The 14,108-nt window shown below is 36.0% G+C and overlaps 1 protein-coding gene across 1 annotated transcript in view; it reads right to left on the reverse strand.

Moving 5' to 3' along the window:
* Positions 1–5,309, reverse strand: part of LOC106664605 — a 45,779-nt gene extending 40,470 nt beyond the window's left edge. The window contains exon 1 of the mRNA XM_014390488.2: positions 5,228–5,309. The gene's annotated coding sequence lies outside the window, so the exon portion shown is untranslated. The remainder of the gene's footprint in view (positions 1–5,227) is intronic.
* Positions 5,310–14,108: the final 8,799 nt, after the last annotated feature.

Genomic DNA, 14,108 nt, shown 5'->3' on the forward strand with positions numbered 1-14,108 from the left:
AATAGAGGGATACTAAATGACCAAACTTTGAGGTTGAAGATCATTAAAAATGTTTAAAGTGTTTTTGTGTTTTCTTAATTTCTGCTTTTATTGCTTAATTCTGTCCTTAATTTCTGCTGTTGAAGACCCTCTCCAATGTTGTTTTGTTTAATTCTATGCCAATTCTATAGCAAGCCAAATGTCATGTGCAAACGACTTGGGTATATTTAATTTTAATTTACGATAACTCATTACTAAGGTCCGAACAAAATAATACGTAATATAATAACATATAATGCATATGCAAACATAATGCGATATAATAAAGCTGTAGCTCTAAGGCAAAAAGAATGTTAGAATATTTGCAAATGCAGATAGTAAAGCATGGTTTTTTTATTCCTATAGATAACGAGTAAATCTCAGAAATTTGATGAAAAGGAAAAATCGGTCATTCCACCGCTCCGGTCTATTTCTGGCGTACCCGGATGCCGCTTCAAACGCTCAATGAAAATTAAAAATAACGAATTAAGACTGGATTAGCTTAGAAACTAAACAGGACCTTGTTGCGTTGTAAACAAAAGTTTTTTTTATCTAGGCCATCGTTGGAACCTTTGAAGATCAGTCTTTAAAACTACCGAAATAGAGCCAATAGGTAAATAGAAAAAAATACCAGGAGGTTCTCCGAAAAATTAACACTATTTTATTTCTGACATAACACGCAGATAATCTAAGTACACTGAGAGGCAAAAACAAATTGGCCACCTTTAATATTTTTAATTATCTCTTCGACAATCCTCCATTGATTATTATCTTACGACAACATTTAACCCGTTTTAAAGGATTAGAGGTCAATAAAACGAAGAAAAAATCTACCTACTTGTGTTTACAATTGGATTCTGTAAATAATTTTTTTCTGTAAAGCTTCTTTCTAACCTTCCAGTGGTGCAATTTTTTTTAAGTTGTACCAGTTTTAAGTTAAATATTTGTTTGAGAGATGGTTTTAAGTGATACCGATTCGGCTAGAATTATAGCATTATTGTAAGATGGAAGAAGTCAAGTCTGACCAGGGTGCTTAACATTTCCTGAACAATTGGCCGAAGGGTCTTCCATCGCTACCAAGATACTGGAGGTTACTCAAGAAGGAATGGATCAGGTCGCCATCTTGTTGCGTCTCAGAGAGTTGATAGTATTATTGTTTCGAATCGACTTTCTATCGCTGTTGACATCAAGCAACAAGTTAGAAATGTTAATTTCAGTTTACGCACTATAAGGAGAAGACTTTCAGAAGCTGGATTACGAGGCCAGTCACTGGTCCTGAACTTATGTCAAGACAGAACAGCTTGGCTAGTTTGCTAACTATATTGCATTACATAAAACAACACTGTTTCCTCTAAAAATCTGAACTCGCTGCGCGCTCAAGCACAATTCTCATATCTGGTGGTATTCTTACGCGCTCTCTATACGGAGCCAAGTAATTTCCCCCAACGGGCAACCTTTCTCTGCATTTTAGCCACTAACATGCAGCTCCTATTAATTTTATTTTGCTTTGTTAATTAAATTATTTGAACACATACAAATAATCTAATTTACTCCCATTATTTTCTTAATCCATTTTTAGAGCACATGTTCATTCTATAAAGGCGTTGTCGGACGAAGACTCCTGTTATTGACTCAGACACTACATGTCTTCTGTGAGAAAGATATTCTATAAAATTGTTTTTACCATTTGTGACCACAAAGATAATATTACATTGTGTAAAGTATTGAAAAGAAAAGTTTACAGTTGTAGTGTTAGTTTAGCTGATGCAGTCGCAGCACCCAACACAGTCATCATGTAAACAAAACGATAAAAAGGAAACGTCTATGAACAAAACCGTCGGTCAAAAGGCGCCAAACGAAATTTCCCCGAAGGAGGTCAAATAAGTTGCACCGAGCTTTTGAGGATTGACGAAGCCCTTAAAGACTTTATGCCTTCAAGTGGCCATCCGGAAAAACCTGGCAAAAGATTGATAAAATATTGGAATAATAGTTTAACCTAGAAAAAGTAATTTCTACAAAAGTCCCCATTTTTTTATGAAAGTAGGGCTGTTTTGTTAAATTTATGGTCAAACCTCAGAGATTTTCGTCGAAGTTTTATACTTAGAGAGGCAAAACAGTGGCCACAATCTTTTATTTAGGAAATACTTGTTTTGTTTACTGAATATTGTTAAAGAAAAATGTAAAATATGCCTAAATAAAAAATTAAACTGAGCAAAACAATTTTACAAAAAATTCCAATTAATATGGTCAATTATGACCACTAAACAAACATGGAGTAATTTACCAAAAGTGTTGCTATGGAAAGAATGAAGAAAATATTCAATTCATTACTGACTATTTCCTCCCCTTGCGTTGATCACCGCTTGCATTTGACCTGGCATTTTATGAGGTTTTGAATATTTGGTTATTACACATTGTGGTATATTTCCATACTCCTACAACAGCGCCATACTTAATTCCTGCAAATTCTCTGGCATCACCGGGCGAGTGCTTGGGTGAGTTTGACAATTCGTCCCAAAGGTGTTCGATAAGGTTTAAGTCGGGACTATTTGAAAAACAGTGAATTGAAGCCCGTTCCAAGTAGTCACCAACAATAAAGTCTTTCTGGGCTTTCACTTTTCACAGACTAGTGATGTGATTTTTTTATTTTTATACGCTTCAGTGTCACCTTGTCTATCCGATTTTATAAGGATGTTTTTCCACAGATTTTTTTATGAAATATTAAAGCAAATCTTGCAAATTGCCTAAATTTTCATCAGGGTAAAACAATCTTAAAATCACAGTCTTTGGGCGTTAGGGAATGAGTCGGTCTTCAAAGAAATTTTAAATCGTCTGTGAAAAACATAATTATGTCGGATTTGTAGACATATTTAGATTGTTTTGCCCTGATGATGACCGTAACAACAAAATGTATTCTTTCGATAAGACCGAACTTCCAGAATATTCGTGCATATATCCGACCGTAGTTATAAGCTCAACTCATATTTTGCTTAATTATTAAAAAATATGGACAAAAGTGCAAAATGTTTAAAGATTTTTATATAATTCTTTTTATGTTTTATTACATCACAGCATACCCAGGAGATGCGAGACAACTTTTTGTTTTCTAAATAGAAGGATACTAAATGACCAACCATAGTGTTTAAAGACCATTTAAAGAAAATAAAAGATATGCATTTTATTGCAGATTTTGCAATTGATTTTCTTCTGAGAGCAAAGAAAAAGACATGTTACAATACGTTTTGTGGATGTAATGCTATCTTCATCCCGTAAGAATAGACTACAAATGAAAAGTGAGCACTCATGGTCAATTCTGAGAAAGATTCCATTTCAAGCAGTTTCCTTTACAAGGTAATAAAACAAAATAATGTTTCATGTGTAATAAATTATAGTTTTGATGTGATTTTTTTGTTTTTATATGCTTCACTATCCAATTTTATAAGGATTTTTTCCCAGTGTAACCTATTTTACTTTCAAGTAAACATTAGTGCGTTAACTTAGAATTCTTGGCAAATATACTATAAATAAAAATGTTTTTGCATATTTTTCTAAACTGTTTATTAACGACTATAAGTGGTGGTGAACATTAAAACGAATAGGTTTCTCGAATAATAGAGAATGGAAGAAGAATAGGGCAATATATCATATAAGAAATAATGAATGTACAAAATGCCATTGTATGTAAGGGCCTTTTAAATATATGAGCTGTTTATTTAAATAGATGAAAGTTGGTTCCTTTGTTTTTGTATTTTTCATGAAATACAATTTCCGATCTGTTGACAATGCGTAAACTCGTTCCTTTTGGTCGCAGCCGGGTCGAGGGATTCCCGTTTCGACAATAAAGTAAAACATGGAACAAGTGTTCAACATGTGCAGTCTTCCCTTCCATACCTGTTGAGCCCCCTTTCGTGAAATGGCGTGAGAACCCTTGATAACTCCGTCCTACGGCTATCTGCATCCTTCTTCGGATAAAGAGCAGAGTGTTTCCGACTTGTTCTGAACTTTTGATAGGTAGCACGAGAGATCTATTAATAAATTCTGTTGTTTTCTTTTCGAGAAAGACATTAAATTTGCTTAGAGATGATTTTGAATAATTTCTACCCAAAAACGCCCTTTTTTATACGAACCGCATACATTCAAATATAAAAGACATAAAAGAACATATGTCAAAAATATGTTCTCCTAACTGCTAATAAAGTTCACTATTTCTTCAAAATCCTGCCAGAGGTTTAAGCTGTTAAAATAAAACTGTAACGAATGTGTTTTTGAAATGTTTATTTACCACGTTAAAATGCTAATACGAGAAATTTGTGTCGGACATTTATTTTATATAAGGCAGAAAAAGTAATCATATTTTTCAATATATTATGTGTTAAAAAAAATCGCGTTCTTTCGCGTATCCATGCTATGGGACTAGGTAAGCAATGACAGTCTGGTCTGGTGGCCACAGTCGACTACCCTCTCCATTTTTTTAATTCATTAACAATGAAGTACTGGCAGTCATTCTACAGCTCAAGGAGTCCACAATAGAACAGCGGTTATTGGCCGACCGAAATAGACTAACCTCCACGACACGCCAGACCACATGTCTGGTCATATGAATTCAGCGAGTGGAGATGTGTGGATTCGGTTTAAACCAGTTAGAACGCTGCGTTTTTTTTTCTCCCATAGGTCATAGGAAAATTGTAAAATGAACGTACAAAACGCCTTTTCCCTGGAGTAGAGTCTCCACAGCTTTATGCAGCAATTATGTGATTGATGCTTAAAAATCGTATTTAGTTTATTCAACCAAAGGTGATGTGAATTGCGTTATACTACATGAGCCACATGTCTTAAACCCAAATTATCCTTCTTTTTATGTTTACTTCTAAATTTTTGCAAGAAATAAACTTTTTGTTGTAAACTGTAAAATCTAATCTTCAAGCAATGTAATGTGTAAAATGAATATTATATTAAAATGAATAGTAATTTTTTTATGATAACGACAAATCAAAAACCAAATTTTACTAACGCTACATTCTTACATCCATATGTATTTTATTATGGATGATTCCAATTCTTATTAAAATACATGTACTTTTTATTAATAAAATTAACGGATTAATAATAAATTAACGGATTTTTACAGAAAAAATATTAATAAGTGTAACTCTGTGCCGTCATCTTATGTCTACAGAATTTTAAATTATGTGTATTTTTGTATCCTTACTTGTATAAATAATCCGAAATTTAATTCCTGATGAGAGTAGTACACAACCGAGTACCCGTCGGATTAAGACTGAAAAGGTCCCACCGTCTTAAGAGGGGATGGAGGATGGCAGAACGCCGTGTCGCCGGGGGTGGGGCCACCCCCTCCAAAAACCGCCGCGCCACCCCCTTCGACAAAACCGCCACGGGCCCCAATTGCCCGTCCTATTATTATATTAACCCCCCTCGGCCGAATTGGGATTTCAATTCGAACAATTACATCTCGAAAAGGCCGATGAGGATGAGGGCTAATTGGCTTTCAGACGAGGGAAAAAAGTTCCACTCGCCTTTAACATTGACCACATGCTACCCCTCTCAATTGCTGTCTCTCGAAGAACGAGAGAATCACCAGAAAAAAAATTAGCCCTTTGTTTTCCTATTTGTTCATTTATGTGTGCATCATAATTGTACTATGCTATCGCCACTTCTCTGGTTGCTGGTAGTCGATCATCTAATCGAAGAACTCAATGATTCACCGTACCACACCATAGGTTACGCAGATGACCTGGTAACAATCATAAAATAGAAATTTGAAGACCCTTTGTCAAAAATATAATAGGAAGATGGTGTGAGAAAAACGGTTTGAATATAAACCCTAAAACAACATATCTCAATAAATGCTCCCACTATAAAAGGTGAAACCTTAAGTTTCTCCGAAGAAATAAAGTACCTTGGTATAACCCTTTACGAAAAGCTCAAATAGGGAAAACATATAATATCCTGTATAAAGCCAAGGCTCTTAAGCATTGGCCAAAGACTGTGCAGTAAAAATAATAAAGCACAAAATGGCGTACCGGTTATACACCACAACGGTAATACCCTTGGTCACATATGGAGCTCTAGCATGGTGACCAAAGGCACTAAAATAAGGAGACAGAGATCAAATTACGAAATTTACAAGACTAGCGTATCTCAATATTACAGGGGCAATGCATACTGCACCACCACAGCAATACTGCATTCAACCTCCCACCCTTACATGTTTATGTGTCAGCTGACTCCTTAGATATAAAGAAATAAAACCAGATCTAAGGAGTAGCCGCCACAAAATTCTATAAAGAATTAAAATAAATGAGATGGCTACAACGGTGTCTGACAAAATGAGAGAAAAGGTAAACTTTGAAGACCATTCGAAGTGGTCATGTAGATGTATTAGTCGTGGTGTAATATAATGCGCCCTTTTGTATCCCCCGTTCCTTATTTCATCAAGAAACTTGATTATTAGGTCCAGTTTCAGTGGTTAAATTTCTTCTACAGCCACATTGTACATACCACAACACTTCCTCCTGCGAGCAAGTGTAGCACCATAGTTTGTTAATAGGTGTGTTGGTGTCTCCTCTGCTTCTTGACAGAATGTGCATGTGACGCCTTGAATTATACCAATCTTCTTTAAATGCCCATTAGTTTGCAGTGACCTGTTAAAAATCCTGTTAGGATTCGCAGGTTTTTCCTTCTTCCTTTGGTACATTCTGTCACTTCTCTTCTTTCGAAATTTGTTAGGAGGTTCTTGGATTGTTTGTGTCCAATGAGTGAATTCCATTGTTACCTCATTTTGTTTTCATCCCTCGGTCTGAGGTACTCATTGATAGTGTGAGTTCCTATGCCACAAAAGGGTTCGGGTCCTGTCAGCCGTATAGCAGCCCCTTTTTTGCAAGGGTTGCTGAGGCTGATTTTGTTCTGCGTACCTAATATGTTTAATTTGGTTTCGCGGTTCAACTCCAACTTGGAACTAATGATGTTTGAACTTAGTGCTTTGATGGCTGCTTGGTTATCTAACATGAGAGCTATGTTCTTGTTTTTGTACCCTTTAGTCAAGTAGAATTGAATACATCCCTCGATTGCGTGGATCTCAGCATGGAAGATACTGGTGTATTTTCCCATGGGTTCTGAGTATTTGGTTCCTTTTACGGTACATTTTTCATATCCAAAGAGATCCACGAAGACGCGCCAAGGAAAGCGCTCAGTTTTATAAGGAAGAGCGTACTTTCCAAAGTATTGGGGGGTCCACAATAGACCTGCTTAGGTTGCAGTAGAGTAGAATTGTATTCAATCAACCCTCCCCCCCCCCAAAAAAAAAAAAAATGTGCTAAGCGTATGAACTTTATTGTGTAACACACATTCCACATAAACCAAATCATAGATAACGTTTTTCACGAGCGTATTACTGGTTTTTTCTAAATTAGGGTAAAAATTGTATTTCTCTTAAATATATGTAAAAGTCATCTCGATGTACGGTGATGTGCCACACTGTAATCATCAATCCTTCACTTCTCGAGCTCTGCTATGCCTTGTACTCAGCAATTTATACGTGGAAGATTTAAAAAAAAGTTAAGATGTTTATAGACTTTTTATTTAGGTGTCTGCTTGATGGTTGTTAAAACGCCGATCCCCATGAGGCTTCTCAAAAAGTGGGAACCTCTTAAAACTAGCCCAACTATCCATCGTTTTATCATACCCTAAAGTTATAATTGACGATGATGGAGGAAGTGGGGTTTTTGTTCCCCAAGAACTCCAGCCTTCTGGCTTATTGTACTTCACTAGTTCCTTATTCAGTGCAATCGACTCGGTCGTTCTCTCACAGACTGTTGCTGCAATTACTTTCCCTGGGTTTTCTTTGTATCTCAGGTTAAGTCTCCATTGGAGCGGTTGCTTCTCATTATCTGTTTCTTCCTCCTCATTACATAATCTACAAATTGGATTATCATTGAATATGCCGATATTGTGTAGATGTGTTTCACATGGCAATGCCCGGCAAAAATCACTCCTCGGAATTTAGCCCTCTCTCATAACAGTTATAATTACTTCATTCTTACTTTTTCTTATCAAACCATTTCGCTTTCGAATGGTAAACTCGATATGGTGGAACGCTAAACCTCACAACCACAGTACCTTGGTTAAACGGTTTTATGTTGAACTGTTCAAAATATATCACTTTTCTGGGTACGTCTATTCTCGCGGGTTTTTTACGTAACTTAAGACAAAATTGACACAATACCGTAACAGAACATTGTGTTGATCCATTCATTGTAAGAGCAACGACAAGTTTTTATTAAATGTTTATTAAAACAGGAGTGGTCTAAGTAGGAGTACTAGTACGCATCAACACACATTGACATCAACAGAATGACACAATATATTTAGATTTTGCCAAGACATTTGATAAAATTGATCATTGTCTCCTTATCCGATAATTCATCATCCTTGGATTTGTTCTCTAGTTTATCTAGTTGGAATGTTTTAGCTCTTATTTGAAAGATAAAAATCAATTTGTGAACCTTAAATTAGTAACTTCTAAAAAAAATAGTAGCCTCATCTGGTATACCTCAGAGGTCGTTACTCGGTCCATTCATTTTCAAAGTATTTATTAACGATATTTCTTCTCGGTTTTTGCTCAGGTAATATCACCCACTTTGCTGATGACTTGAAGGTTTATGCCACTATAACTTTCATTCATGCTGCTGAAAAAATGCTGTTTCTGCAGAAACCTGTCAATAATCTTCTTGAGTGGTGTTCAGGCAACGGCAGGGTACTGAATATGGTTGTTTAATTTGGTTATAATAGGTATGTGGTTGTTAGATTTAGTCTTTGACGTAGTGTTGCCTTCTTATTATACCATACAAGACACCCAATTGGGCAGGCAGACTACCATTAAAGACCTTGAAATCACCTACTCTAACAACCTGCAATGCACCTCAATAATGAAATAAGGAAAATCATATTGTAGGTTTCTTACATGAAACTACAAAAAAATTTAAAGATGCAGAAACAGTGATTATATTGTTTAAGGCTATGGTTTCCTATTTTAGCATACTGTTTAGTTGTTTGAACACCACATCAGAAAAGACTAAATAATGCGATAGAAAATGTACAGCGACGATTACATTTGTAAGGTAAAGGTCCCAGCGGCCGTGCATTCGAACACGACGTACTTACAAATGGGCTTTTTTTTCAAACTCATCGGCACCATGAGTGTTTATATGACCTCTGCTGTTGCAAACCCTCGTAAAAAAAATACTCTCGTTATCCCAGGGGATACATACTAAGCATCACTCAAGATAACGAGAACCGCGGATAATAGAAAACCTCGCACTTCAGACTTCGAAGCATTTTCTTCTGTCTGCATACCAATCAGGTACTTTCTGTACCGCGTGTACTTAACGTCAATATTATGTATGATCTTATGTGCACATATTTCAGTGTGTTTTTAATAAGAAAAATACAATGTACTATAACAGACATAAAATTTATTCCACGCAGGAGAACAATATATATACATCAACAGGTATGCACTTACATACACTTACACAACATGGAAACAAATAGAAAAGTTTTTTAGAGGCCTAAAAGAGATAAAACAACTACGGGGCAACCGTGGATGAGTGAAATCTCGGATAAGTTTTAGATTTAAAATTTAAAGCAGTTCGCTGACTGTGCGTACACATATTTTGCCAGAAAATACTGTCGTTAATTGTTTTATTCATTTAATTAAGTTAAACTAGAGGTAGATAAAAATAACACTAAGAAGAGAAAATCTATTTGCAACCATGAAAGACTATCTGTTACAAGTCGGTTTTTAGCCACTGATAATTCCTTCGTAAGTTTGTAATACTTTTGTCGAATGTTTAAATCCCAGAAGTTGGTAACGCTATCATGGAAGAATTTAAGAAAATATGAGACAAATTAGTCTACTTCATATTTGAAATAAAATAACAGTTACGCAGTTCCATTTAGAGATGTTATAACTAAGCCATTGCCAACTCTTGTTGTTCTTATGCTCCTAGGTTTATGATGTTATGATGTTACAGTTAAGGAGTGCCCGATATGCTGTCCTTCTGGACCCTTTGCACCCATACGCGTATCGGCTTCATACCATCTTCATCTGTAAATGATCACTGTGCAATATAAATTCATCCACTACCAAGCCTACCAACTCCAACCAACTTCCAGTGGTTTTAGTTAATAATTGTTCTCCTTATGAGATTCTTTGACTTTTCTCCTGTTTGGACCAGGTGACTGATTTAAAATTGCACACTGGGGTGCCTGGGGTTTCCAAGCCGGAACGCCCGCCCGTCACCCTCAACGCTTTATTTTGAAAGGTCCGCATGCTCTGGACTTATTTTTGACGAGGCAGCTGCTCTCTCCCGCTCACTCTATCTCTCTCTCCCTTTCTCTCACTCGAGGACACAGTTTCAGTGTTTCATTTTACTCCCCTATTTCATGGGATTTTTAGAATTTGTAGACGGGTAACTTTTAGGCGAAATCAAAGGATCTAAGAACGGTCCTTTCGGTTTTAACTTTTCGAGTGGGATAACACCGACGAGAAAAGGAAGTAGATTTTTTGATGGCTGGCACAATCCCGTTGAGAAAAGAAGTCGTGTCGCGGAAAGTGTACTTAGTACTGCGTACCATTTTGATAAAGACGTCGGATTGGACCTCAGGTTACGGATTTCCGTAGCCCTGTGTACGTTAACGGTGATTTCCTCTGGCCGTTTATAGTGGGAGAAAAAAACGGATATTTTTGAACTAAAGCCTATTAAACAGGGGTATAAGAAGTGAGGAGGAAGTCGGGGATTGTAGGAGGCTCCTTCCTCCACCCTCACCGCTTTAAAGAGTTATTTTAACTTATCTACAACAGCCAAAAAGGTAGTGTGTAGACCGCTCCCCTGCGCCTTCGAATAATATAACCGTTTACGATGAAAAGACCAACAAAACATGTTTTTTTATAGTTGGATTAAATTTATTTTCTAGTGTGGATTTAGATGTATGTAGTTGTAACAATTCTGTAAATTAACGGACAATTGTCTTAGTCAATATTTCTCCAAATTGTGAAAAAAGACCTTGAAATTGCTCTCACCACGAAGAGTGTTTTTCAATATAAAGAAAATACAATCTGGAAATATTGTTGCTTAATAACGATTGCCCCCTATCCACCATCGCTAATATTAAAGATAATTAATAAACTTTTTTAATGGCTCGACTTTTTTTAATAATATATGACAACGCTAGTCTCAGTTCTATTTATCACTTGGGGGCAGGTGTTCTTCTGTCAGGACGGCTTCCCAAATCACGTGCCGGCTCCCGGTCCATCCTCCCCCATAAGTAAGCTCCGGCCCTTCACCATCCTACGTGCAGTGCTTATTATTAAACTCTGCGTGTAACTTTCAACACCATTGTACTTCCTGTCGCGCCCGGTTTCTTACAAACTCAACAGAAGCTGAGTAAGATAAAAACGTTCCTCTCGTTAACCACAAGATCCAGAAAAATTTATAATTATTATAATGAATTATGAGATGCATGAGATTTCTTCGTGGGTTCTGCGGGGTGATGAGTCTAAATGTTGGTCGTTTCCGATCATTTTGGTCTGTCATTGCTTCGCTACCCATCAGTGCTGGGTCTGTTCAGCAAACAACGAAGGAAAATGTATAACGTAGGTGTGTGTATTTCGCCTCGCCCTGCCTGCCTCTCAGCCGCTGATGATGGCGAAAACCAACGTTTGAGAGACCGTACCAGCGAAAATAGGCAGACCAAAATGATCCGAAACAGTCCAACATATTATACATGGTGCTAATCTTATTACAAACTTTGACAGTAGATTCTACATTCAAAAGGGAACCAAAAAGTCCTAATCAACTATGGTCCGAATATCAGCAGTTTCGGAGTTTTTTTCTGATTTTTTAAGATTTCACGACCTTCCGTCAAATAAACAATGATAAGTCCAAAACTAAAAGGTTTTGGACAAATCCGTTGAGACCACTGAAAAGTATGTTAAATTTACAATAAGATGTGATCAATACTAAACTTATAAACGTTGGTGAAATAGTAGCGTTTTAGTAGCCAGAACTATGAAAAATAATTTTTTGCTCAATGTTGAAAAACTTACTACAGTGATTCTAAATTACTATTTCCAAGCCTAGAGTCCAGCAAATTCAGAAAACGTACTCCATTTGTGGGAACGTACTCCATTCTTTTTAGTGGTGTAATCGCTTTTTTAATTACTTTTTTCAAAGATGAAGAAATTGAAGGAGGAAAGGAAATTTCAGAAAACTCCATTTAATATCCTTTTTAGTGGTGTAATCGCTTTTTTAATTACTTTTTTCAAAGATGAAGAAATTGATAGAGGAATGGAAAAAACCGTGGCTGACGGATTGGTAGGGTGGAAAATTTTATCCGTCAGCCATGGTTTTTTCCTTTGGACTGGAATCTGTCTGCTGATTTGCGTGGTGTGCGCTTTCTTTACATTTTCTTATTTCTTAAGTTTTCTTACAGAAATAATAAATAACATAAAATAATCCTTTTGATTATGATTTTCTTACAAAAATTGTGAAAATACAATTAAACAAAAAATCTTTACATAGAATATGAAATAAAATAGAATATAAACTGTTAAAATAAATAATACAATAATATACGACTGTCAAGTACCGAGTTATATGTGTTTGTGTTATTATGTTCGGTCATAAATTTTCTTCCGGTCCAAGCACCAAGGTAGTTGGTTCCATCCATGACCTGTGGTGTTGCAGCACGAGTTCCTCTCTAGTTATCATCTTCTTGCCAAATCATCCTGCACTCCCTTAACGTTGAGGAAGAAACCAAATAATGAAATGTGACTTCAATCGCCCCATTAAAAACATATTACAGAGGTGTTTTGTTCGGTCAAGATGTTACTACAATTTAAATTCAATAAGTGGTCATGCACATTATAACAGACATAAACCCCAAGTCATTCCTATCCATAATTTTATGTTTTCCACATTAAACTTAAATCTAATTCTTTATAAAACCCGTGATACATAGAATTTTGCACAATCAAAGCATGTTTTCCCATTTACTAAATAATAGTTACTACTCCATTTCTATTCGGCAAAAATTATTCGGAATTCCTTATGCCAGAATAAGTTTTTATTTATTTTTTTTCATGAGTATCATACTCTACATATAATCTTTGTATAAAATACTAATAATGTAATTTACGTATATTATACACACACGTATTCATCTACGAGGTTATATGGACCCTTGATGTGCCAGTACTTTTTGGAAAAAAGCCAATTTGTACCTCTTCGAACCCGGTACAATGATGAGCCCCGTGCAAACGCCTAAGGTTACTAAACCGTACCGTTTCGGCCATCTCAGTTTTTTCCATGTAGGTCACATGACATATTTTACAAAAAATTAATAATTTAACGAAGGGTTAAGTTGATCTAAAAGCCAATTAATTGCTTCTATAGCATTCAACAATTATAAATTAATATTTCGAATCACATCAAATTTTATTTCTTTAATGTTGTACGAATCTTTTAGCAAGCATCTTACAATAAGCATGTAATAAATATATTGTGTGGTGTTTAATGACCGTTAGTTAATTATTATTTGGAGACCGTGAGGTGTGGTCTGGTGTGACGTAGGTTTTGACATTTTCTTTATCGTGCCAACGTTTCGATCTTTATTGAGATCATCTTCAGAGCTCAAAGTGTTTGTTTTCTGTGTAGATGTGTCATTCTTGTGTGTCGTGTTGAGAGTGCCTACAAACACTTTGAGTCCTGAAGATGATCTCAATAAAGATCGAAACGTCGGCATGATAAAGAAAATGTTTTTCTGAAACCTACATCATCTTCCGGGCTCAAAGTGTTTGTTTTCTGTGTAGATGTGTCATTCTCGTGTGTCGTGTTGAGAGTGCCCCTCAACACACAATAATGGCACATCTACACAGAAAACAAACACTTTGAGCCCTGAAGATGATCTCAATAAAGATCGAAACGTTGGCACGATAGAGAAAATGTTTTTCTTAGCCTACGTCACACCAGACCGCATCTCACGATCTCCAAATTATTATAATAAATATA

This window comes from Cimex lectularius, unplaced genomic scaffold (assembly GCF_000648675.2).
Source record: "Cimex lectularius strain Harlan isolate CLEC.00 unplaced genomic scaffold, Clec_2.1 scaffold112, whole genome shotgun sequence".
NCBI lineage: Eukaryota > Metazoa > Arthropoda > Insecta > Hemiptera > Cimicidae > Cimex > Cimex lectularius.